Genomic DNA, 26,530 nt, shown 5'->3' on the forward strand with positions numbered 1-26,530 from the left:
ATCTAGTTGTAGCCCTGCAGGAACCATCCAAAGTCCCATCTAGTCCAGCATCCTGCTTCATTCACTGGCCAACCAGGTACTTCCCTACATTAAAACAAAGCGTAGAACCCTCTCTCAGAGGCTCTAGCCTAGCCCTCTGCATACTGTGATTGCTTTCGGCTTATGGCGAGTTTTGTTGTTGTTGTTTTAATAAAGGGAAGCATTCAAAAGTGTGATTCCCTACCTGTAGTCTGAAGTAGTACAGTCCATTCTGCCACTTCTGCTGCCTGTATAGACTCAGCCCTCCACTATTTAGGCCATGGTAATTGAAACTCAGTTATGTAGACCCTGGCAGTGAGCTCTGCTTCCTAAGTCTGCAAGAGCTGGACCTGCCACACACCCCATGCTGAAAAACTGTTGAAAGCAGGAATATACATTGCATTGGTTTGCAGGAGGGCATTTGCTTACCAGACTCATGCAGTGGCTGACATATTGCTCAAAGCTATGTCATCCTAGTAATGTTGCATGTATTCAACTTGCACAGATGTTATATTAGAGTAAGCCCATTGTTTCCTATGGACTTACTCTCATTAACATCATTTGTGCATCACAGACACACTTTGACTGCATGCAGTGTTACTAGACTGACGTACCATTGCACAGTATGTCAGCCAGTAAATTTAGTGGATAATGGTAGGGGTGTGTGTGTGTGTGTGTGTGTGTGTGTGTGTGTGTGTGTGTGTGTAAAAAAGCACTCGCTACTAGAACACCAACATACTGTTCGTATGTATTTAGTGTATTTGTAAAGTAAAGATAAAGTGTGCCGTCGAGTCGGTGTCGACTCCGGGTGCCCACAGAGCCCTGTGGTTTTCTTATGGTAGAATACAGATGACTTTTACCATTGCCTCCTCCAGCGCAGTGTGAGATGATGCCTTTCAGCGTCTTCCTATATCGCTGCTGCCCGATATAGGTGTGGGAAACATACCAGCGGGGATTCGAACCGGCAACCTCTGGCTTGCTAGTCAAGTCATTTCCCTGCTGCGACTCATGTTTCTGGGTGGTGTATAACATAAAACAAATTAAAACAGAAATCAAAACATTAAAACCACAATTCTAGTTAAGAAGCTTGGGTGAATAAATACATCTTAAGAGTCTTTTTTTTTTTAGCTCTTGGAGATGGGGAGATTCTTATTTTGGCAGAGAGCTCATTCAAAAGCCTCAAGGCAGCAACAGAGAAAGTCTGTCCCTGAGTAGCCACCAGACGGACTGGTAGCAACTGCAGATACTGTAGACCTCTCTGGATGATCTCAATGGGCAGCAGTGCTCATAGCAAAGAAGACATTGAACCGGGTCTCACGATCAGTGAGATCCGGTTTTTGTGAGTACGCGGGGAGAGCGGGCTAAGCTGCTCTCCCTGCACACGAGCAGGGAGGGAGCCCTGGGCTGCCGAATCGGCTGCCCACACGATTGCCGGCTCCGTGACAGAGCCGGCTGGGGCTGGGGGGAGCGGGGGCTGATCAGCCCCTGGAAGCTCCAGCATGCCCTGTGCGAGTGTGCAGGGCATGCTGGCGAGACCCCCGGAGCCAGGAGGCGGCTTTTTGCCTCCCCTCCAGGGGTCTCCTTGTGAGTAGCCACGGCGCGGAGCTGCACTGCAGCTACTCATGATTGGGAAGCCTGGGTTTGCGGAGTACTCGCTCTGTAAACCTGGGCTAAGGGGAAGGCTACAAAAGCGAGCTAGACACTTGTAAGCCACTGAGCTTGCCTGTGAGCCCAGTGGTTTACACGATCAGCAAAAATCGAGCTAGGCTCTCCTAGCCTGATTTTTGCTGATTGTGAGAATAGCCCCATTCTCTTAAATGAAGAGAATTCTTCATCAAGAATGTATTTCTTCATTTCCAACACAACAGAAAAGATTCCAAATGTAGCAGAAAAGTAACTAATTCCTATACAAAATACTTGTACATCTTCCATGTGTACTTCAGATATGAGATACAATTTAAATTGTACCTGAAATATGAAATTCATAGGCATGAATTTTCAATACTCCTCAGCTCTGATTAGAGCTTACTCTCCCTTCAGGAGGAAAATACATTCCTCTCCCCACCCCAAAGCCACAAGCAGCGTTTGATTTCAGAAAGGAAGACTCCCTTAATTGTTAAAAAAAAGGGGGGGGAGGGGTGAGATAGTTTTCCATTAGATGCTTAGTGATGCAGGAGGAAGACAGGGTGACCTCCTATGCCAGTGCTTTCATCCGATGAACAGCCCAATCCTATGACAGAGCGGCAATAATAGTTATTATATAAATTAGATATGTAAAGCCGGTTCCCACTATTCTGTCACATTTCATCAGTGTGAACAGAAACAGAAGTTAGGATGGAGCTCCACACATAGGAGCAGGCTTGGTTCTGAAGGCTGTCATGGTCAGAGGGAGGAAGCAGGTTTAGACTTCACCTGAGAGGTTCTCAAGTGCCTCCCTTGACTTTCTTCTGCATCAATTAATGGCTGTCATTCATTCCTATGAAAAAAATAAAAGCATCACAGGGATCAAGAGCCAGTGACAGTATGAAGTTTGGCAGGGATGGGGAAAGAGAAGGGGGAAAGTGCCTGGGGAATACTTCAAGGGACATGGGAGAGCTCTGGAGTGAAGAGGAGTGGGGTGAAGGAATGGAGAGGAAAGAAATTGGACAATGAGCGGGAGTCCTCCCTTCATCCTCACTTCCCTTGAAATGTCATGGGCCTGACAATTTGGATAATACTAGAATGTATATGGCATACAGGTGGACCTCTGTATTTGCCAGGGTTCTGTTCTCTGTGATTACCATGGATAGCAAAATTGCAAATACAGAGTCATTAACTCTATGGGATTGTGGGGGTTAGGTTCCCAGAGGCCCAAAAATTGTGGGGAGGAATGGCAAAGAACACATTTAGAAGGGCAAAACAAAGTGTGCTACTATGCTCCGTGGGCCTCCGACAATCCAGCAATGCCCACCAGAAGTTCAAATTATTTTTAAAAAGGAAAAAAGTGGTGTTTTTTTAAACTAAACAAGCCACAAAATGGCTCTTTTTTACAAAATAGCATCCAGAAATGACCTCTGAGGTTATTTCTGCCACCTCCTGACCACAGATACCCCCCCTTCTTTGATACCCTCCCCTTCTTTTTTGCACATATGCCGAGATCAAGTGTCAGTTCCCCGACTGTGGTTACGTGAAACTGCAGACGTTGGATCCACGGGTAACAAGGTTGCCCTGTATTTTAAGTGTTCGAGACACTTCCATAAATTATCAACATCATCCTTACAACAGCCCTGTAATGTAAGTCAGTATTGCTTTTTCATATTGAAGTGGTTTTGCTTTTTTGTATTCATGGAGGTCAGGTCTATCAGTAGCTACAAGTCTTGATGCCTTTAGGATGCCTCCAGGCTCAGGGGCAGGATCCCTTCATCTCCTAGTTGTGGACTTCCCAAAGGCATCTGGTGGGTCACTTTGGGAAACAGGATGCTGGACTAGATAGGCCTTGAGTGTGATCCAGCAAGGGTCTTCTTGTTATTTGTTTAATGTTGTAAATGGGGGTTGTTGGCTGGGGAAATAAAGGTAATGGCTTATCTAAAGCTACCTAGTGAATTTATGGCTGAGGTGAGATTTGAACCAGGACTCATAGTCTTAGACCCTTTATAATCATAGGCCCTAGTCGTGTGGTCGGTACTGGCTGATCTCATGCTACCCCCAGTAAAGTCTGCTCTATGCTTAAGGCAGATCACATGATTATGTACTATGCTAGTGACACATCCCCTAATGGGACTCTGATATATAACCACACAGTCCACTCTACATTATTGGAAGCAACATAGGAGCAGCCAAGAGATGGTGTGGATAACATATGAAGCAGGCTTTAGCAAGTACAAAATACAAGCTTTCATAACCTGCTGTGTTGTAAGCAGATGTTTCTGCTGCAACAACTGAAACAAATATATTATGCCTTGCAAGTGGAACAGAAACATACTTCCTTTTTGAAACCTGTAGCAACCCCATTTATTATTATTATTACTAGCTGACCCGCACAGAGCAACTGTGCACTCTCTGGGGCTGGCTGTTCCCCCCCCCCTCCTGCCCCACTCTCCCTCCCCCCCTCCCTCCTGCCCCATGTTCTTGCCACCCTCCCCCTCCCTCCTGCCCCACTCTCTTGCCCGCCCTCCTGCCCCCTCCCACTCAACTCTCTCTTGCCCTCCCTCCCCCTCCCACCCCACTCTCTAACCCCCCTCCTTCCCCACTCCCTCTTGCCCTCCCCTCCCCCTCCCATCTGCCCCACTCCCTCTTGCCCTCCCCCCTCCCCCTGCATTTTAAAAAGTTCTACTTACTTGGCTGCCACCGCCGTTCCTTCTCCCTGGTGGCAAACAGGAAAGTCCCGCTGCCCGGTTCCCTCCTACCCCAGTCTCCCACGGGATCCCCACAGCCACCACCCGTCGCCAGGCCGGGCCCACCAGCAGCCCTGGCTCGCAGCCGGCCAATTCTCCTCCTCCTGGGTGTGCCAGCCAATCGGGCGCCTCCGCAGCCCAGCCAATCAGCTGGGCTGCCGGGACACATTTTTCCTGGCACACTCAGGAGATATATATAGATAGATCTTTTTTTTTTTTCCATTTTATATCCCGCTCTTCCTCCAAGGAGCCCAGAGTGGTGTACTACACACTTAAGTTTCTCCTCACAACAACCCTGTGAAGTAGGTTAGGCTGAGAGAGAAGTGACTGGCCCAGAGTCACCCAGCAAGTCTCATGGCTGAATGGGGATTTGAACACGGGTTTCCCTGGTCCTAGTCCAGCACTCTAACCAAGACACCATGCTGGCTCATTAATTTATGTATATTCAGTGCTAGTGTCCATGAAGCAAACTGAGGCAATCACCTGAGGTAGTGACCTAGTGGGGACAGAGACCACCACCTACCACAACCACTTTTCTGCTTGGATGTGTTTGGGTGTGTTACAGGTCACACTTGCAGTTCAAGTCGGGCAAGAGTGAGGCTCAGCTAGGCCTAGCTGAGCTCTGTGTGAAATGAGTGAAGTAAGTGTATGTCCTAGAATATTGCCCAGAACCCTTTGTGTACATAACTGTTCCACAGCAAACGGATGTTGAGGTGAGAAGGTTTCCTTCAGGGTAATGTTTGAAGACCACCGACAAGTTAAAATAAGTGTACTTTTTTTCTTGTCAAATTGTGGACAATATGCAAATGTCTTGAAGGCAAAGACCATATTATCAGGGTAAAAGTGGGATTAAGTTGTACTGTTTAAAAAGAAACATGGACATATTTGAATAGTGAGGTTAAAAGGAGAAGACCTCAGTAAAACTGAAGCTAATTAAGAAGTCATGTCACTTAAAAAAAAACTCATCTCTGAAATGAATATTACACAGGGGCTCAAGGTCAACATTACAACCGACAGCCAAAATATACAAACCAGAATTTACTCCATCTTCGGAGAGGAAAAGGTCAGAATAAAAGGCTACATTTACAGAAAGTCATCAAAAGATATTAATAAGGAGATATTATGTCTTATACAGACAAGTAAAATGAAATAATGAGAAACAGAATACAGTTCTTCCTTTCATTTTAAGGAAGTCAGAGAAGTTCCAGATCAGCAGACAGAAAAAAAGTAAGTCTGTGTGCTAACCTGCTTCCAACATTAACTTTCTCATTCCACTTTAAAACTAATATATTCATGATCTTCTGTCTTTTTTGTTTCCTGGAATGCACATATGGTGGGAAACTGGGAGTAAGACAAGCAAAGCTGGTATGAATGTCCTCCATCCTCACCAAAAAATAGCAAGGGGTCTAGATGATCTCCACATCTCCACAAATATACCAAAATTGCCACAGGGCAAGAGTTGTGCATGCAGAGAGAAGCGCACAGATGCAGCCTCCAGGTGACTGAAGAGAAGCAAGAGACCTACTGCTTGCTTTCCTTCAGCCCGGAAATGACATCATGGGCTTGCGACGATCTATTTGAACTGCACAGGCATGCCTCATAGTTTTCAAGGGCTGCTGGGCCAGACGGAGTGGCCCAGCAGCCACACCACCCACCATGCGCACCACTGCTGCCATGTGGGGAGGAAGCCTGCTCTGCTCACTCCCACCCCACCCCGGCAGCGCACATGGCAGCCAAAACTACAGAAAAGATGCTGTTCGGCACAGCGGGACAATGGCGGAGCGGGAAGCGGGATGGTGGCAAGAGGTCCCCCCGGTCATTTGGAGCCCCCCCCCCAAGACTGGGGGCCCAAGGTCCAGTGGTAAGAGTGCTTCTGGTTCCCTCTGCCACTTGACATTCTTTGCCCAGCTTCAAACATTGGTTACAGATGCCAAGAGAATGTTGGGTGGTGGAGGAAACCTCACATAGTCAACCTGGCATTTCCAGCTTCAGACAACACAGAAATGGGAGTGTGTACTCACCACAAATCGATGGTTCCCTTCTACTTTCTTGACCCTTTATGTGTGAAGTTGCCCTATGTTTATCTCCTGACTCCAAATTAATCTCCTCACTCCAAGGTGCTCTAGTACCTACTGTGAGTTTGGGATTGAAGTTCAGGGCTGTGTGTGTGTGTCCGTCCTAGGTAAGAAACTTGTGGGGAGACATGACAGAGAAAATCTCCTTTCTTCTCTCAAACTTATTAGAACTTAAAGTCACACATATTTTAAACAGTTGTGGGTTTGTGAGCCTGATAGGTGACATTTTTGGATGCTGCTGGACATGATTAGAGATTTTTGTCGAATGGATTGTGTGTTATATCATTTTTATTGTTTTTATATTGTTTTATTTTTTAATGCTGTACACCACCTTTAGGCCATCAGGCAAAAAGTGATTTTAAAACTATAAATATAAAATAAAATGATTAATTTGCTGAAGTATCTGTTTAGGCTACTACTGGTGAACTTTTACTGCTCCTTCCCCTCTTGCAGATGAGAAAATTTTGTAAAACTGCAGGAACTGGGCTGTTCTATTCTTGCTATGCTCTGCTCATTGTTAACTGGACCTGCTAACAAGAGCAGAAAAGTATTAGCAGGTCTAGCTACTTGCTCTTCAGGCAGGGGAATCATTTAGGGGGGGGAAAGCAACTGACATTTTCAGTTGCAAAGAATATTGTCCTGAAGGTGCCAGGCTGTGACCCGAAGAATTGACCTCACCTTGCTGCTTAAAGACTCCTGAAAATCTGGCAAAAGAGGATATAGCCATAACTTTTCCCATTCCACACTTGCCCCCAGTTCCACGGCTTATCTGCCCCGCTTACCTGCTATGTGTTCAGTTCTGTTTGCTAAAGCAAGTTCTTCAAAAATTCCATTGGCATGACAGATCTCTATAAAACTGGTTGCTCATTCACTACTATAATAAAATTGTATCATATTGTTTCAGAAACATGAAATTCTTTGATCACTTAAGTAAGTCGTTTACAAACTCCCCCACCCCCCATGCACAAAACCTTGTTTGCTTTTCCAGGTTGTGAACCATCAGTTTTGCTTGCATTTTATGTTCTGGGCTTCAATTAATTAATTAATAATTTAAGAGAACGCCTTCTTCACTATGAACCACACCACCCATTGAGATCATCTGGAGAGGTTCGTCTGCAGTTGCCACCGGCTCGTCTGGTGGCTACTCAGGGACAGGCCTTCTCCATTGCTGCCCCGAGGTTTTGGAACACACTTCCTGCTAAAATCAGAGTCTCCTCTTCTCTTACAAGCTTTTAAAAAGGCAGTCAAGATGCATTTGTTCACCCAGGCTTTTAATTAGATATTGTTTTAATTGTGTTTTTAATCATCTTAACATTTTAAATTTTAATTGTTGTAATATTTTAATCTTTTTATTTGTTGTTTTTCTTGTTTTGTTGTAAACCACCCAGAGACTTGCATTTTGGGCAGTATACAAATATGTTCAACAAAAAAATAAAATTACCAAAAATTTATTCTAAGTGCCCTCAATGAAAATTCTAACATTGCTGTTCAACCACATTCTTACTCTTAGGATGTCTGGCTAGCTGTATTTAGTTTACCATTCTATTCCCAATTTCTTAAGAATTTCAGAAACAAATCCACTGGTGTTTTCCCTTTAGTCATTGTTTGGGTGGAGCACTATAATGCTGGGCTGGCTTGGTATTCAAACACAGACATTGCACCCGGACCAATGAAGACACAAGGCATAACTGGAGGAAAGGGCCACAACTTTATTAATTAACAGACAATGAAACAACAACAAAGGGATCCACTCTCTATCCTCTACTCTCTACTCTCACTCTCTATCCTCAAATTTCACATTTGAGTTCTTTGAAGACTCTTGGATGGATGCCCATCCATCCCTGGCAATTTGCTAGTTTTCAGTTTTTCCAAACAGTTTAGAACATCATCTCCTATCACTGCTATCTGACTCAGTTATTTAGCCTCCATCCCTGAAAAGTCTGTTTCAGGAACAGGTATATGCTCAGTATCTTCTGCCGTGAAGACAGACGCAAAGAACTCATTTAACTTCTCTGCAACCTCCATATCCTCCCTAATAATCCCTTTCACTCCCTCATTGTCCAACAGTCCAGCCACCTCCCTGGCAGGTTTCCTGCATCTGAAGTATTTAAAGAAGTTTTTGTTATTCCCCTTGATGTTTTTAGCTAAATGTTCCTCAAACTCTTTTTGCCTCCCTTATTGTCACGTTGCATTTCTTTTACCAGAGTTTCTGTTCCTTTCTGTTGTCTTCATTTGGGTAGGCCTTCCAATTTCAGAAGGAAGTCTTCTTCCCTTTTATGGCTTCCTTGACTTTACCTGTTTCCCATGCTGGCATCCTCCTGGACTTAGTGGTACCTTCCCTCCTTTTGGGAGGAAATAAAGCATGTGACCAACAATGTGTGTCAGTCCCAAGACAGACGAAATGAAGACAATGAAGAAAATGGGGAGGGTTTGAGTTTGGGGGGGCCTCAGGAGCAGGTGGGCCCAGGTCCTTTGAACCCATGTGCTCAATTATAGCTACATCCCCAGCCAAGGCCATGTCCTTCACCCACCATGTTCCTTATTGTCACCTTCCACCTTCTGAAGGCTCACAAAATTCTCCTTGCCTAATTTATTTTCCTATTATTCTTGAATAGTCCTTTTTGACTGGCTATCTTTTTCTGTAAAGTTGCTGAAGTAGGAAAAAGGGGGAAATGAGGAGCCATGGGGATTCAATTTGTTAAAGCAAAAGGTATGGAATGTGGAGGCTAGCAGGCTTCAAAATTTGTGTGAAGCCAAATCCTGAAGAAATACCTTAACAGTTAAGGATTAAATGCTAGCATGTTAATCACAAGATTGGGCCACTTTTCAACTCTTCTGAGCAACATTTAATATCTTTTCAGGTGAGGAATTTGGAAAGAGGAGTGGGGAAGCATTTTATAGTAATTATGACTATTATCAAATTGAGTCTCGCACATGCAGGTGCACTAAGAGCCCAAATGGAGAGAAAACTAAATAGGAGAGATTTTCTCTACTGATAGACTTCAGGAAAATATGGAGGATGTTTCAAAATGACAGCCCACACTCCCAAACATAACAAGCTGTAAATTTCAAAAATTGGCTCTGACCATGGTTATTTCATGCAAACTTCCTTCTGTCACTAGCAGCAAAGGGCATTGTGTAGGTGTTAGACCGTCACAGGGATGTGGGGGGGTGGTGGTGGTGGGGATGCTAATTGTGTTGGTGGAGAAAAGCAAGCATAGCTCTATCCTCCCTTCCAAACCAACTACATGGGGAAGAAATGGGTTCACAGATGAGCAAGAAGGAGCACTGTCTTTGGGTCCAAATTCCTCCTCCTCCTCCTATTGGTCGCTCAGGCTAAAGGGAGCCCTAGTTTCCTCTCCCTTCCATTGATGCATCTGAGAACAAGGATGTAATTCCATTTCCACACCTGTAGGGTGGGTCTCTCTTTCCTCCCATGTTTGTTTTATTTATTTTTGTTTTTATTTTCATTTCTAAAAGGTATACTTGGCTTTCCTTATAAAATTCAAGGTGCCTTACAAAGAACATTAAAATTACAAAATCAGTAATTAAAATAGACTGAATTAAATCCAAAACAAATTAACAACAGTAATATACAGAATTCCTATTACTCCATCATATTCTTATGAAGTCTTTAGGAAACTGCAACAAACAATCCTAAAACAGATTTTGGTCTTTATGTATCTACAAGGTGGTTCACGGGCTCTGCAAAATATTGCTGCCATCCAACCCCATCCATGCTTTTCTGAAAACTGAAATGGAAATGCTTGTTATAATTGTGGGGTGGGGAAGAGGAGAAAAACTTCCACTAATTAAAAAAGAATAGAGAAGCTGGATATGCCTGTGGGTCAAGAGATAGGAGGGAAGGAAAATATTTTTTCAGAAAGTGTTGATTATTGTTTGTTGTGGTTTTCATAAACAGTCTTGGGGCTCAGAGACAGGCAATGTGGTGAGTAGGGATGTGCAAACCAGTTCAAGGTCGAGCCGGTTCACCATCTAACTGGTCTGGCTCGAGGGCTCACCCTCAAGCCAGACTGGGCCCATTTTGTCTTGACCTTGAGCTGAACCCCGCCCCTGCCCCCAGCCAGCTTGAGGGTTCTAAACTTTTTTTAAAAATATCTTTTTCTACACTCACCTCTGCGGGTCCAGCAGCCTTGCGGGGTGCTGGCACAGCCACGAGGCACTCTCCACGGTCTCCCTCTCCTCCTGCTGGCCTCCCCCCTGTCCTGCAAGTGTTGTTTCAGCCCTCTCCCAGTGGGGCTGGCCATTTTGGAGGCTGCTGCTCATGCTTCCTGGCCATTTGCATGCACCGGGTCAAAACAGCCTTTGCAGGATTGGGGGAAGGCCATCAGGGGAGAGGAAAACTGCGGAGACACCCCCCACACACACACACACACAGCCACACCAGCATCCTCCCAAGTTCGCCGGACCCATGGTGGTGAGTGTAAAACTTTTTTAAAAAGCTTAGAAACCCTGAACTGGTTCATATTTGAGCCGAGCCGGGGAGGGAGTTCAGTGCCACAAAACTGAACTGAACCGGGCACATCCCTTGTGGTAGGGGTGGTGGTACTTCATTTTAACTGCTGTATTGTGCTAGAGAAGAAAAGTGTCCCAGACTCAGATAACATAATTTGAGAAAGGTGCTATTTTCTATTCAAATATACAGCATGAATGGCATTGCACCAAAATGAACGGGAGGAAGAGGAGGTTTATTGTTCACAAAGGTCCTGATGCATTTCAAGGTAGAATCCTCTTCCTCAGGGGAAATTCTGAACAAATAAAGGTAGAACATTTCTTTCAGACAGGTAACCTTTTCTGAGCAATTAACTATTGTTACACCATTCCTCCTTTCTTCTTTCCACTACTTTCCATTAAACAGGAGCATAGGAGAGATCCTTCCAGTCCTGTGCTAGGATCCTCTGGGATGCCCTCCAGCTAAATATCTGTGGCCAAGTTTGTATACCAATTGGAATATCAAAAGAACCAGCTTCAGGGTTCTTCTGCAACATAGAATTGCTCCCCCCACCCACACAAACACACACAAGGCTCCTGTGTAGAGATATGCATGAACCAAGGTTTGTGCAATGGTTTGGCACCACGGAGAGGGGAGCAGTGAGTGGCAGCTTTTTTTAAAAAAAGGAGAGCAGGTCCACACATGCGTGGCCATCATTTGTGTGGTCAGCATGGTGTTGCTGACCATGAAAATGGCACCCACACATGTGAGGTACCATGTGTGTGCACGTGGCACACATGGGTACTTGGGACAAGTGCCACCACAGTAGGAAGCTGCATGCGACAGTGGAGATCCGATAAGGAACTGCTCTCCTTTGTTAAAAAAGCTTCCATCAGCCGCTCCCCTCCCTGTAGTACTGAACCAGTGCATGGACCTCAGTTCATGCACATCTCTACTCCTGTTAGGGACGTGCAAACAGGTTCAACTTTGAATGTGTTCGACATCGAACCGGTTTGGTTCGACTGTTCAGGGTCAAACCGAACCATCCCCTGTTCAGTCCGGCCCTGGACCGAACACCCCCCGACTGTTTGGGGAGTTCATGGACATTTATTTTTAAAATAATTTTTTTTTACCCCCTTTGTGGGAGTTGTTGGAGGCAGGGGGGTGTCCCACGGAGGTTCCCCCCTTGGCCTCCCTTCATGTCTATACTGGCCTGGGTCATGTAGAGGCCAATTGCACAGGCATGGCAACCTCCAAAATGGCCATGCGCCGGAGGGGGAAGGCCCAAACAGGCCGAAGAGCTGTCCAAATGGCCGGTATGGGCATGAAGGGAGGCCAGCAGGGGGAAGGGAAATTTCTGTGGACACACACACCCGCCACCATCTCCAATAACTCTCCCAAAGGGGGTAAATTAAAAAATAATAATTTTTAAAAATGTTCACAACCCCACCTCCAGACCGAACCAAACCGGGGGGTTTGAGAGGGTGCTGGATTGAACTGGCCTGGTCTGGTTCAGGTCCGGTCCAGACTCAAACCAAACTGGACCAGCCAGTTCCATGCACACCCCTAATTCCTGTGTCTTTTACAGCTGCATGGTAAGCAGATATTTAACAGGTAAAACTTTCTCCCACATTCAGGGAAAAATTCAACAAACTAGAACACGCCAGCATCAGACTCTTAGGAACTGATAGTTCAGTCCAAAAGCAGGAAAATAAAGAGAATAAAGGAAAGCTGTGGTTGTGTTTCCCCAGACATGTTTCCTGATCCAGGAACTGGGGTTATATGTATGGAGAAGGAAGCTGGCAACCTCCTGTCCTGCTGCTTCTGGGTGGAGCCCATTCCTGATTGTTGAGTGTTTCCATCTGCTCCACCCCCTCTGCCGGTACCTCCAAGCCCTCCATAAGAGAGTAGCATGGGCCAGGAGCGTGAGGGAGGGGGAAGCTGGCAACCTGTCCTGCTGCTGCTAGGTGGAGCCCTCTCCTGATAGTTGAGTGTTTCCATCTGCTCTATCCCACCATAAAAGAGCAGCCTGGGCCAGGGGCATGACCCCTTGGCATGAGCCTAAGGGCAAGAGTGCAAGGGCTCTCATCCTTGTGGCTCTTAGCTATGTGGGAAACAGTTGCTGGACCTCAGAAATCTAAGGGAATATCACAAAGATCTGGTAGACTGCCGAGCAGGAAAACTACTGGGAACAGCCTCCTCAGTCTGCTTGGGGTTTTAACAGCTGCATAAAGCCTACCAGATTAGCCAATCAGCCCTGCCCCTGGAACAAAGCTCTTGGTACTGTTTGCAACCATTGTCAAAAGTACTTAAAGGGGTGGGGTCTACTGTCCTCCCAGAATATATGATGGGCAGTATTGAATCAGCTTTCAGGCTAAGGAAACGCACATGAAATGCATCTTTCCTCCTGTTGGATAAGTCATGTAAGAGTTACTCCTGTTCTTAGAAGGAGGCTCTGTATGAGCACATGTGAACACTCCTTCTTCCTTATCACTACAGTTAGTTGGGCTTCTGGTTCATTATGACTCTTGTGTATAGTCACCTTGAACCACAGCACCTCTCTCTCTTGAGCTTCAGTAGGTATAATCACCTCTTCTTTAGTCAGATTTTGTGTGCAGGGACTGTAACAGTTACCTAAGGTCTATTTCAGACCTGTTTCTGGAATCTTTGTAGCTTTTGTCATAAACAAGAACATTGTCTGTAAGAATCTAAAGGTTTTGGATTCCCTGTCCTCCTCCGTTTTTTCTGTCCTCCTCCCTATTTTAATAGTATATAATCTAATCAGCACTTTAAGCTTTCACTTTGTAGACTTGTTACAAGGCCTGTGCGCATTCAGAAAATTAGATTCATATTCGACCCAATCTGACTTCGACAATTTTGGGTTTGGATTAGGGACGTGCGAACTGGCTCAAATGTCGAGTCAGTTCAACGTCCGGACTTGAACCAAACCAGCCAGCCGGTTCCATGCACATCCCTAATTTGGATTCTATGGGCTCTGGTGATGATGCATATTGGATTGGATTTGGAATCAAAATCCAAATTCTCACTTAAATTTGGATTTTTCCCCTTAGTGGTCAGTGGGGAAATAAAAAAATATATGATTAAAAACATATTTTTTAAAACACACTACAATAAAATATAAAAACATTTTTAAAGCACGTTTAAAAGGTGTGGGGTTTTTTAAGCCTTGGTGAACAAGAAGATCATAATTATTACTTATATTATCAACCCAACCCTGCTTCTCTGAGTGATAAGTTCCACAGATGCAGCACCACCTAGAGGCAGCTCAAGGTACTGCAATGCTTGAAACAAGGTGCAAAATGCTTCCTTATCCCATGCTCCTGGGGATGGAGGAGGAGGAGCACAGCTCTGGTGAGGGTGGAGAGATCTCTGAGATGAGAGGGCTGAGGCAGGGATGAGGGGAGCAATCAAGTACTAGCGCGCAGATGCTCTTCACAGGTTAAGCTAGTACCTTATATTTAGTTTGATTATTAGGTAGTTTGGGTTTTAATTCCCCTGGGTTTTTCAGTAGTATCTATTATCAAGTTAATTGGTCAACATGGTTATTGTGATGACCCCCATTGACCTCAGATGAAGACCCAGAGCAGGGGGAGCAGGCTGAAACTCCAGTTGACTCAATAGAGCCAGAGTTGACAGGCTTGCAGGCCCCTCTGCCTCCTTCCCTCCCTCCTCCTGATGAAGCCTCTGAGGCTACTGAAGTCGAGGTGCCTGCCCCAGATCCCCAGCAGCGACACTTGGAGAGACAGGCTCAGAGGGAGGAATGCCGTATGTCAGAGAGGCTGGCCAGAAGGAACAGGTGCCCAGCTCTGGCCCGGCTGCATCTCCCTGACAAGGCCTGGCTGCAGTGATGGGCGGGGCGCTCGGCACACTGCCTATTTAGGGCAGCCTGAAAGCTGGGTCTGTGCTGGAAACAACGTCCGTGGTTACCGTGAGCAACCTTGACCTAGAAATCTGGACCTGTTTGTTATTGACTGACCCCGTTTCATGTTTACCCATGATCCTGTGGGATCCCTGTGTAGACTTCTGGCAACATTTATGATTCTCCATTTGTCTATTCTCCGGTGTTGACTTCTGGCTACATCTGACTTTCTGTCCCTGTCTGTCGGCTCTCTCTTCCCATCAATAAGAGTGGTTTTTGCAGCTGCTGAGTGGCAGTACTGGTGGCAGAGGCTGCAGGGAGTTGGGGCGAGGAGCGGAGAGTTCCCTTTTTAATGGGATGGGAGGCCGCGATCTCCTTTCAGCTGCCCTCCCTCCTCCCAACATGGGCCTCCTGAGTCCTGCCTCTCTGATTCCCCAGGCCGGGCCACTGAGAGCTGGTTTGGGCCCCAGTGGAAAAAATGTGGGGGGGCAGCAAGGGCAGAGCAGCTATAAATCTTTACACAGGATTGTATTGATATGCAACAAACAAACAAATATGCCCTGCCTGGTATACAAATGGAACAAGGAATAGGAAAAGAAAACATTTATTCTTAAAGAACATTTTTTAAATTTTGACATGAGATCTTGTTTATTTGAAAACTAAGAAAAATACAGTTAGAAATATTTTTTTAAAAAAATTTTTTTAAAGATAGATAGATATGCCATTTAACCTTTTGTAATTAAAGAATAACTAAAAATTTAAATATATATATTCTGTCATAATAAAATAAAAATTTACCCAAAATCCCCAAATTGCAAGTTTATTCATTAAAAGCTACATTTTTGAAACAATCGATTCAGGAACTTGCATTTTGCAAAATGTACTGTATCGTATTCATACCAGTGGAGCTTTACAAGTTGCAAACAAATCAGTAATTTCAGAAAAATTATATTTTCTCGCTAATTCAGCCTCAACTGACAGTAAATCTAAATCTGTCAATCCGTTTTGGGCCATACAATGAGGAACAGAATGGAACAACGGGGTGGGGGAGACAACCTAAGAAACAATTATGGGATAAAAGGTGAGAAGAGGATTAATTCATGGAGGATAGTTCTAGGACACCACAATGCACTGAGCAGAAGAATGGGGAAAGAAGTAACACAAGCTGGAAGAATGGTTGTAGAGGGCAAGGCAGTAATGCTTACATTTTAGCCATAAAACCACATATGTATATATTCTGGATCATTTAAACTAGAACTCCTTGATGCTGTACTCAAAGGTACTAACATAGACTATAATCCACACACCACCTTTTTTGCCATTCTTTAACCATCCTGTTCAACATATTACAAGAATGTTGTTCAGAATCAGTAGTAAGTGACATCTCAGTAAGCACTCTAAAAATGAGTTTTGGAGTAACAAAGACAAGGATTTCGTCACACACATTAATAGAATATAAAAGAGAAAGAATGATGTCATTATCTTAAGTTAAACCATTTGCAAGCTTAGGTCATGGAGCGTACAGGCTGAATTCAGGCTGTGATGTTCACTTTCTTCTGTTGACAAATGAAAGCGACTGAGCCAGGTCTCACGATCAGGGGTTCGTAGCCAAGCCCGGTGGTTCTCACGTATAGCAAAAATCGGGTTAGGCTCTCCTAGCCCGATTTTTGCTAATCGTGTGAATGGCCCCATTGTGTCTTTGCCCGGGGTAGGGCAAGCACCAAAAGCGGAAACTGGAAATATTTGGATGGGTGCCCACTTATTCTCTGAGAAGGTGGGGGGGGGAAAGCAGATTTGCAAGGGGGCAGAATCGAAGGAGAAATACTGCCGTGATGGGGAAGGCTTCTTCAGGAGAAAGAAGTGAAATCAGGGGGGCTAACCTCAGCCATATTTGCAGCGGGGTGAAAAGCTCCTGAGATGTGAGGGGAGGAAGGAGGAGGAAGACCCCATGGAAGTGGGTAGAGAGGGTCTTTCTTCTTTGCTCTGTCTCTGCCGGTGTGTATGCAGGCCACCATTCTCTAGCAACTGCAAGCCTGCCCTGCTCACATTCTGCAGAGAGACACGCGGGGAGGAGATGGCTCATGGCTGTTGAGCAGGCTGTGGGGAAGTGGAGGAGGAATAATGAGTAAGCAGGGGAGTGGGCGCGTTGCTGTGTGTCCTGGGTTTCTCCCTGGGAGTGTATAGGTGGCCTATTCACACATGCATGCACTCACACAACTCTTTATCTCTCACCCCCTCACCGCTGAACAAAATGTGAAGACTCCAGTGCACCTCTCTGCCTCCACTCCTTCTTCTTGCCTTCTCTGCAGCTCTGCTGCTCCTTAGTGCCTTGCCTTAAGGCGCAGGCAGGCGGGGAAGCGAGTCGGGCTCATCAGTGAGCTGTGTGTACGTGTTTGGGGGTGGAGTCTCTCCTCTCCCTTCATTTCTAAGGCTCCCACAGGGAGGAGCTGAACTGTTGCCAGCTGCTCTAGCCCTAAGCCCAGCCAGGAGCCCTCAATCCCTGACACATTTTCTCCCTCCCTCTCCCTGGAAGCTCTGCATTTCTCGCTTGAAAACTGAGAGGCAGCAGCAGGGTCCTTGAAGGAATGTTATAGTTGCCTATGCACACACCCCGGCTGCCCCCCCCCCCACCAGACCACCAGGACACAGTAACTTGTATTGGCTCCCCCTGCCCACCCCGTCAGCCCTGTCCCTGGGAAGAGTCTTAGGTAAACTGGTAAAGGATTTGTTTATTATTTATTATTATTTTACACAGTCAGACAGGTGTTATTGACTGGTTTGTTTTATACAGACATCGAGTCCTTCCTAAGGACCTGGGATGCCAGAATTTTATTGTCAATGTTGTTGCTGTTATTATAGATATAGTCGCAGAATATAGGCTGTTCCCAGTAAAGCTGCTTTTTGTAATTGGCTGATGGTGATTTCTGTGGCCCCTATGGTGTTGAGGTGCTCTTCAAGGTCTTTTGGAACTGCGCCCAGGGCGCCAATGACCACTGGGATTATTTTGGTCTTTTTCTGCCACAGCCTTTCAATTTCAATTTGTAGATCTTTGTATTCTGTGATTTTTTTCTATTTCTTTTTTTTTCTATTCTGCTATCCCCTGGTATTGCTATGTCGATTATTTTAACTTGTTTTTCTTTCTTCTCGACTACAGTGATATCTGGTGTATTGCATGGCAGATGTTTTTCTGTTTGTAGTCGGAAGTCCCATAATATTTTTGCATCTTCATTTTCTACCACTTTTTCAATTTTATGGTCCCACCAATGTTTGGCTACAGGTAACTTGTATTTTTTGCAGATGTTCCAGTGTATCATCCCTGCTACTTTGTCATGCCTTTGTTTGTAGTCAGTCTGTGCGATCTTTTTACAACAGCTGATTCGGTGGTCCACGGTTTCATCTGCTTCTTTACAAAGGCGGCACTTGCTGTTTGTTGTGGATTTTTCAACTTTTGCTCTTATTGCATTTGTTCTTAGTGCCTGTTCTTGTGCAGCCAGTATTAAACCCTCTGTTTCTTTCTTCAAGTTGCCATTCTTAAGCCATTGCCAGGTCTTGGTGATGTCTGATTTTCCACTTATATTGTGCAAATATTGACCATGCAGGGGCTTATTTCTCCATTTTTCTGCTCGGTTCTTGACTTGTTCTTTCTTGTAGGCCTGCTTTCTTTCATTGGTGTTGAATAGTTTCTCATTATTGACCATTTGAAGTGCATCTCCTTTACTGTCCTTGATATATTATTCAAGGCCTCTTTTCTCCTCCTCTACTGTTTGATGGACTTGCAGCATTCCTCTTCCACCTGAGCTGTGAGGGAGTTATAGCCTATCAACATCACTGCGGGGGTGCAGAGCATGATTGATGGTCATTATTTTCCTGGTCTTACGATCTAGTGTCTCTAGCTCTGTCTGGGTCCAGTCTATTATTCCTGCAGTGTATCTGATAACAGGTATAGCCCAGGTGTTGATGGCTTGTATGGTGTTCCCGCCATTGAGTTTGGAGGATTTTTCGAACTCTCCTGATGTATTCACTTCCAATTTTTCTTTTCACTTCAGTGTGTGCGATGTTATCAGCCTGGAGAGTGCCCAAGTATTTGTAATGTTCTTTCTCTTCCAGGTTCTTGATCTTGCTTCCATTGGGCAGTTCTATTCCTTCTGTTGTTCTTATTTTCCCTCTGTTCATTATTAATGCAGCACACTTGTCCAGTCCAAACTCCATTGCTATATCGCTACTGAATATATGGACAGTGTTTAGCAGTGATTCGATTTCTGACTGGGACTTTCCATACAACTTCAGATCATCCATGTACAGCAGATGATTTATTTTACTGGATGTTTTAGATGTTTGGTATCCGAGGCCTGTTTTGTTTAGTATTTGTGAAAGTGGGGTCATGGCGATTACAAACAACAGAAGGGATAGTGAGTCCCCTTGGAAAATGCCTCTTCTAATGCTAACCTGTCCAAGAGTCTCACCATTGATTTTTAACTGTGTACTCCACATGCTCATTGCTTTTTTTAAAAAATAAAAATCTGAATGTTTTTGCTGACACCAGTTGTTTCTAAACATTTTAGTATCCATGTGTGAGGCAATGAATCAAAGGCTTTCTTGTAGTCAATCCATGCAACACTTAGATTTGTTTTTCTTCTCTTGTAGTTTTCTGAAATCATTTTGTCAATCAGCAGCTGGTCTTTTGTGCCTCTGGTGTTCGGGCAATTTCCTGTCTGTTCAACTGGAAGCTGTTTGTTAGTTAATAAGTGTTGCATGACTTCATCTGCTATTTTTCCAGTTAATAATTTGAACATGGTTGGCAGGCAGGTTATTGGTTCATAATTACTTGGAACTGTACCTTTTGCTGGGTCTTTCATGATGAGATGAGTTTTCCCAGTTGTTAGCCATTGTTCAATATCACGTCCTTGCAAAATGTGATTGAACTGTTTTGATAGTTGTTTATGAAGACTTGTTAGGTGTTTAAGCCAAAAGCCATGCAGTTCAGCATCGCCTGGAGCAGTCCAATTTTTAATTTTCTTTGCTCTTTCACTTATTCATTCTGGTGTTATTATTAGATCTTGCATTTGTTGGTTACATTTTTTACCTCTTTCATACAGCCTGCTTTTCTATTATAATCTATTGGATTGTCCCATAATTTCCCCCAGAATTGCACTGTTTCTTCTTTATTTGGTGTTTCTACGTTTCTTGCAGTTTCTCCTTCTATGCTTTGGTAGAAACGTCTCTGATTCAACTGGAATTGGAGATTCTGCCTGTGTTGTGTAATTCTGGCTTCATACCTACTGATCTTCTTTGACACTGCTGTTATTTGCTGCTTTATTATTTCCAGGACTTTTCTAATAGGGATGTGCGGTTCGGTTCGGATCCGGACCGGTTCGTCCGAACCGGTCCGGATCCGGCGGCTCGATCCCGGACCGAATCGGGCCCTTCCGGGACCGAGCCGGACCGAATTCGAGCCGGTTCGGTACCGAACCGGCTCGGGTTTCCCGAACCGGTTCGGGAATGAAATTGAGTCTCTGGAGTGTCTCTTTAAAGTTCCAAGTCTGTCCTCCATTTTGTGTCTCCTTCCCGAAACTTTTGCTCCTCCTTGCATCCATTTTGTGATGCTATTTCCAGGCATTGTATTGGCTGCGCTATTGATCCTTGATTGGCCAGAATGAGTCCTTTGGTCTGGTAGGCTGCTTGGCTGTTGCACTGTTGAGAGCTGGCACCCTGTTGGCCGTGGGGGGAGTGCAAAGGTGGGGGCTCCCAAAGGAGGGAATTTCAAACCTATATAAACCCAAGCCTCTTCTCTGGAAACTTCTCTTGGCTGCAGTTGTGGGATCATCTCTGAGACCTGCTTGCCCTTTGCTGGCTGCTCTGGTGTCTCTGTGAGTCCTGACTGTGTCCTGTGTCTCTCTGTGTGTGCTCTGTCTAATCCTTTGTCCACCTGCCCTTTGTGACTCTCTGTGTGTCTCCTCTCTCTGTCTGTCTCTTGTCTGTATACTGTGTGTTACTTCACTTTACTTTCTTCTTAATTTCCCCCAATTTTCCCTGTTCCTTGTCTGTCTGCTTTTCTCCCCCCCTCCCCCCCCTTTCCCTTCTCATCCTTTGGGCCTACCCTCCCCCTCCCCCACTCCCACCCACTGCATCCTCATTGCTTTAAATCTTCTTCCATTAATTATTGCTCTTTGTCCTGCCTTGTTGTTGTCCAACTTTTTGATTTTCACATTGCATTCCATTGGTTTCAGTTATATATTGCTTGCTGGTTTTGCTTAAATTGTACCATTTTGTTTGTTTCTGCTGACTGCTGCTGCCCTGCGAGTTGGTTCCCTGAATCCCTCCCCCCCACCCCCAGAGGATTCTGTTGTTGTTTCTTGTTGTCCCATATAATCAGTTTTGGTTCCCTGCTCCAAACTTGCCCCTCCAAGTCCAACCACACCCCACCCCAACCCCACCCCATCCAGCCTTCTCCCAGGTTTGCTGCTGCCAAACCGAGTCCAGTTTTCTTTGCTTGGTTCCACTTATTCATTTGCTATTATTAATTTGCAGCAATTGTGGTTTCATTGTCTCTGTTCACTTAGTGGCCCCCCTCAGAGTCTGTGTTTGGTTCCCCCTCCCCACACCCCCACCCCCAAGTTTTTTCTGCTGGTTATAGTCTTTCTTTAAATTTTTTTTTTTAAACTTCTGGCTTGTGTTCTCTTGATATATATTGCTTTATATATTTTGCTACCCTCCTCCTCCTCCTCCCCCCCCTGCCTGCCCCCCCCCACCCTCCCTCCTCCCAGACCCTACCCTAGCCCAGGCCCAGCTCCTCCCCCAACCACCCCATCCAGCCTAATCGCTGCTGCTGCCCGAGTTGTTCCAGTTTCTCCTTTGCTGTTTGTTGTTGCCCCCTCCCCTTCCCCCCAACACCCCTCTGCCACACACTAGCCCCCAACCACACACACCCTCTCTGCTCCCCCCACCCCACCTCTTTTTCTCCTTGCCCCTGACTCTCTCCACTCACCCCAGGCCCCCTGCCACACACTAGCCCCCAACCACACACACCCTCTCTGCTCCCCCCACCCCACCTCTTTTCCTCCTTGCCCCTGACTCTCTCCACTTACCCCAGGCCCCCTGCCACACACTAGCCCCCAACCACACACACCCTCTCTGCTCCCCCCACCCCACCTCTTTTCCTCCTTGCCCCCGACTCTCTCCACTTACCCCAGGCCCCCTGCCACACACTAGCCCCCAACTACACACACCCTCTCTGCTCCCCCCACCCCACCTCTTTTCCTCCTTGCCCCCGACTCTCTCCACTTACCCCAGGCCCCCTGCCACACACTAGCCCCCAACCAAACACACCCTCTCTGCTCCCCCCACCCCACCTCTTTTCCTCCTTGCCCCCGAATCTCTCCACTTACCCCAGGCCCCCTGCCACACACTAGCCCCCAACCACACACACCCTCTCTGCTCCCCCCACCCCACCTCTTTTCCTCCTTGCCCCCGACTCTCTCCACTTACCCCAGGCCCCCTGCCACACACTAGCCCCCAACCACACACACCCTCTCTGCTCCCCCCACCTCTTTGGACCGCTGCTACTGCTGTGTCCTCCCCCCACACCTGAAACCCCCCTCCCTGCTGCGCTGCGCTTCTCCTCTCTCCTCTTTCTCTCTATCATCTCTCTTTCTCCTCTCTCTCTCTTTCTTTTCTCTCTCTCTCCTCTCTTTCTCTTTGTCCCTGCCCCCCCTCTCTTTTCTCTCTCTCTTAGTCTTTTCTCTCTCTGCTCCCCTTCACTTTCCACCTCCTCTCCCACAGCTGCAGCCACACACAGTAGCCTACCCACCTGGCGGCTGCCATCGGTTTTTTTTTCTTTTTATAGTTTTTGGTTGATTTTGTCTCTGCTTGGGGGTGAGTTGAGCGACACAAATAGTGTTGTCTCCTCACTTCTGCCCCTCCATCGTTGTTGAACTACCCCGGTTGCCTGTGTGCCTCGTGCGGCCGCCCTGCTGTGTCTCAGCCCAGGGTGGCTGGCTGGCGGCGGCGAATCCGTGACCAGCAGTGAGCGGCAGGAGAAGGACCGGAAGAAGAGGGGTTAGTGCGTGTGCGATTGTGCACCTTTTGTTGCCCCTTTCTCTCCCTAGCTGGCGGTTTTAAATAGGGACACCCCTATTCTGAAATGCATTTGGGTGTGGGGAGGAGGGAGGGAACCTTGGAGAGGAGATGTACTGTTGTAAAACTTGTGTCTTCATGCCCATGCCCAGTAAAGAAATTGCTGCTGTGTGTTGCGTTGCATTGCATGCGTCTTGCAGGTGGTTTTTGAACAGGTGCCTTCCAGAGTGCTTCCTTGCCTCTGGGGCAGTCTGAGTGGGGTCCAGGGTTCTGATGCGATGCTGCCACTACATGCTGGGCCCATGCCATGCCAGAGTGCTTCCTTGCCTCTGGGGCAGTCTGAGTGGGGTCCTGGCTGGGCTCTGATGCTGCCACTACATGCTGGGCCAATACACACGTATGATGATGATCATGATGTTCAATCCATGAGGCTGCCATCAAGTGTTTGCTGCTGCTTGCTTGCCATGGCATTGGGCAGGCAGAGTCACAGAGTGGGTGGGTTCAACCTCTGTGTTGGTGTGACTGGGTTCTGGTTTTGGTTGTGTGCAATTTAGAGTCACTAAATAGGCTGCATTGAGTTTGATGCTCCCCCCACAGGAGCATTACTTGAGAACCACCCCCCAGAACCCACACTTTGTGTTCCAGTTCACTAAATAAGGGTTTCCTCCTTTGATCTGCAGGTTCCCAAGCGTTGACTGCATCCCTCCCCCACCCCCGGTAGGTGCTGTGCCCTCCCCCCATCCACTCCCCCACCCCCAAAAAGCTAAAAACTTGCCACCCACACCACAACTACTCCACCCAACTGCCCGTGCCACCCTCCCACACCGGGGTTCCACCCTTTAACCCCCTATTTTTCTAAAAAAAAAACCCTCCCAGACCCATCTCCCCAATTGGCTTGGTGGTTGACTCCCAAATTCTAAAAGGACACCCTCCCCCTCACTTCGATTGGCTTCCCCCCCCCATATCAAAAAGTCTTCCTTTCCCCCCAATTGGCTTCCTTTTTTGAAAACAAACTTCCCCCCCGCCGCCTCCAAATCAGCTGCCTTTTTTTTGGCCCCTAAGCCCCTCCAAATTATTTTTTTGACCCTGTCTGGCCTTCCTCCTAAAGTCTCCCTCCTTCTGACCTAGCAGCATGTCTGAGCGCCGTGTGGCGGGCAGGGCTCGCTCAAGGCTGGCAGGCAGAGGTGGGAGAGGCCAGGTGCGGGGTGCGCCTGCGGCACGGGGAGGGAGAGGACGCGGGGAGCCTGAGGACACCCCAGTTCTCCCCATTGGAGAATTCTTTGCTCCGGCCCCATCTTTGGTGCGCAGGATTCAGTTCCCCACGCCTGCTGCCGCCAATCGCGGCAGAGGCAGAGGCACTGTTAGGGCTGTGGCGGGTCCCTCCTCGCCGGCGGCACCAGGTGCTGCTGAGCTACCGCCAGTTGTTGAGGTGGAGGAGACTGTGGAGTTGGAAGAGCAGGTAGAGGGCGGTGAGGACCGTGCGGCTGGCAGCGATGCAGCCAGGTTCTCCCTCCCTCTGGGGCCCCTTCCCCCTATCCTTTCGCCGCTCAGTGGGGCCCCCCCTCGTGAAGCCCAACACTCTGGTGGGGAGCGGTCTGGCGAGGTGGTGGAGGAGAGGCCTGCCTCTCCGATGCCAGTTGAGCCGGGCCCTTCCTCCGCTGTGGAGGGCGGAAGGGGCGGGTTGGGTGGCAGCAGTGGGCAGGCAGCGGCGGCCGCCCCCCCCCCTAGGACTGCAGCCACCCTGCGAGAAACGGCCTAGGACGGCGCCCAGGGCGCAGGAGGCCAAGGGCAGTGGTGCATGGGTGCATTTTGAGGTCCCTCAAGATGCCCCATTCCACGCCCGCTGTGTCCACTGCAGGATGCTTGTCAGCCGTGGAAGGGACCCTGCGCACCTGGGTACGACGCCTATGTGGAGACACCTAGAGCGTCACCACCCAGGTCTCAGGGGACAGGCTGGCAGCGCTAGTGCGCCTTGTGCATCTGCCACTAGGGCGGGCAGCGGCAGTGTGCCAGCCAGCAGGCAGGCTACACTGCCCGTCCAGCGGTGGACGCAGTCCTCGGGCAGCCAGCGTATTGTTCGCGTGGACCATCATCACCTCACCCGCCTCATAGGGGAGATGATTTCCACCGATGACCAGCCGTTTCAGGTGGTCGAGAACAACGGCTTCCGCCGTATTCTCCAATACCTGGCTCCCGAATACGTCATCCCCTCAAGGACGACGTTCAGCCGGAATGTGGTCCCCTCCCTGTACCGCCGGTGCAGGGAGCTCGTGTCGGCCGAGCTGCGTGCAGCTCCGGCCGGGACAAGCGTGCATTTCACGACTGACCTCTGGACCAGTGTCAGTGGGATGCACGCTTCTTTCCTGGCCCTCACTGCCCACTGGTGGGGACCGGAGAGTGAGGGGACCTCCGCGGGCGATGCTTCCGGGTCCGGCGCGGCTCCCGATGCACTACGGCACAGGTGGGCCGTCCTGCACGTGGAGACGATGGACACGAGGCACACCGCGGAGGAGGTGGCGGCCGTACTCGACCGCCAGATAGAGGAGTGGATTGGCGGGTGTCCACACCTCTCCCGCGGCTTCATTGTCACCGACAATGGAGCCAACGTTACCGCCGCTGTCGAGACAGTCATGGACTGTGTGAACATACGGTGTATGGCACACACGCTCCATCTGACCGTCAGGGACGCCCTTGGCCTTAAGGAGCTGAGGGCGTCCCAGGAGAAGGGGGCCCGCCCCATCGCAGGTGCTGTTGCTGCCACGGCCACGCTTGTGGATAAGTCCCGCAAGCTGGCCGCCCACTTCCACCGCAGCGAGAAGTCCAGGAGACTGCTTCGCCAGAAGCAGGATGACCTTGGCCTTCCTCGCCATCTCATCCCTACGGATGTGGAGACGCGGTGGAACTCCACCTTCCTCCTGTTCCAGCGCCTGTTGGAGCAGGAGAGAGCCCTTGTCGCCCTGGCGAGGGACGAGTCCTTGGATGTCTGCGACTTCTCGAACGCAGAGTGGAAGCAGATGTCCGAGGCGGTGTCGGCACTCGAGCCCTTCCAGCTTGCCACGAAGGGCTTGTGTGGCGACACCACTCCCTTGAGCCAGGCGCTGCCCACAGCTGTTGGTCTCGAGAAGCTGATGGGTGGACTCCATATCTCTCTGACCACGCCAGAGGGTCGTGCTCTGGCTGGGAGGCTGAGGTCTGGGGTTGACAAGCAGCTCGTTGATGTGCTGGGAGACAGGGAGGGGTATGTCCTCGCTTGTCTCTGTCACCCAGCCCTCAAGGGCAATGCCGTGAGTGCCGACGACTTGCCCAGGTGGAAGGGCATCCTGGTCGAGAAGGTTAGGGAGGAGGAGGCCGCTAGGGCCCGCAGAGACCAGGGTGTTGGTAGTGGTGCGGGGGCAGCCCTCGCGGCCCAACCCGCACCCAGCAGCAGCATGGGCGGCCAGCCGGCGTCAGCTTCCCCTTCCCCTCCCTCTTCCCAGTCCAGCAGCGCGGCATCCCAGGCGGCGCCATCGCAGCAGCCATTTGCTACCGACTCGAGATCCGCCCAGTGGTTTCAGCGGTTCTGCTATGGCGCCATGCCTGGTATGCGGGAGGCTCGACCTGCCAGGCCCCCCTCCAGTGCTGAGCAATGCGTTGCGCAGTACTTGGAGGAGCCTGTGGA

Source organism: Hemicordylus capensis, chromosome 4, assembly GCF_027244095.1.
Source record: "Hemicordylus capensis ecotype Gifberg chromosome 4, rHemCap1.1.pri, whole genome shotgun sequence".
Classification (NCBI taxonomy): domain Eukaryota; kingdom Metazoa; phylum Chordata; class Lepidosauria; order Squamata; family Cordylidae; genus Hemicordylus; species Hemicordylus capensis.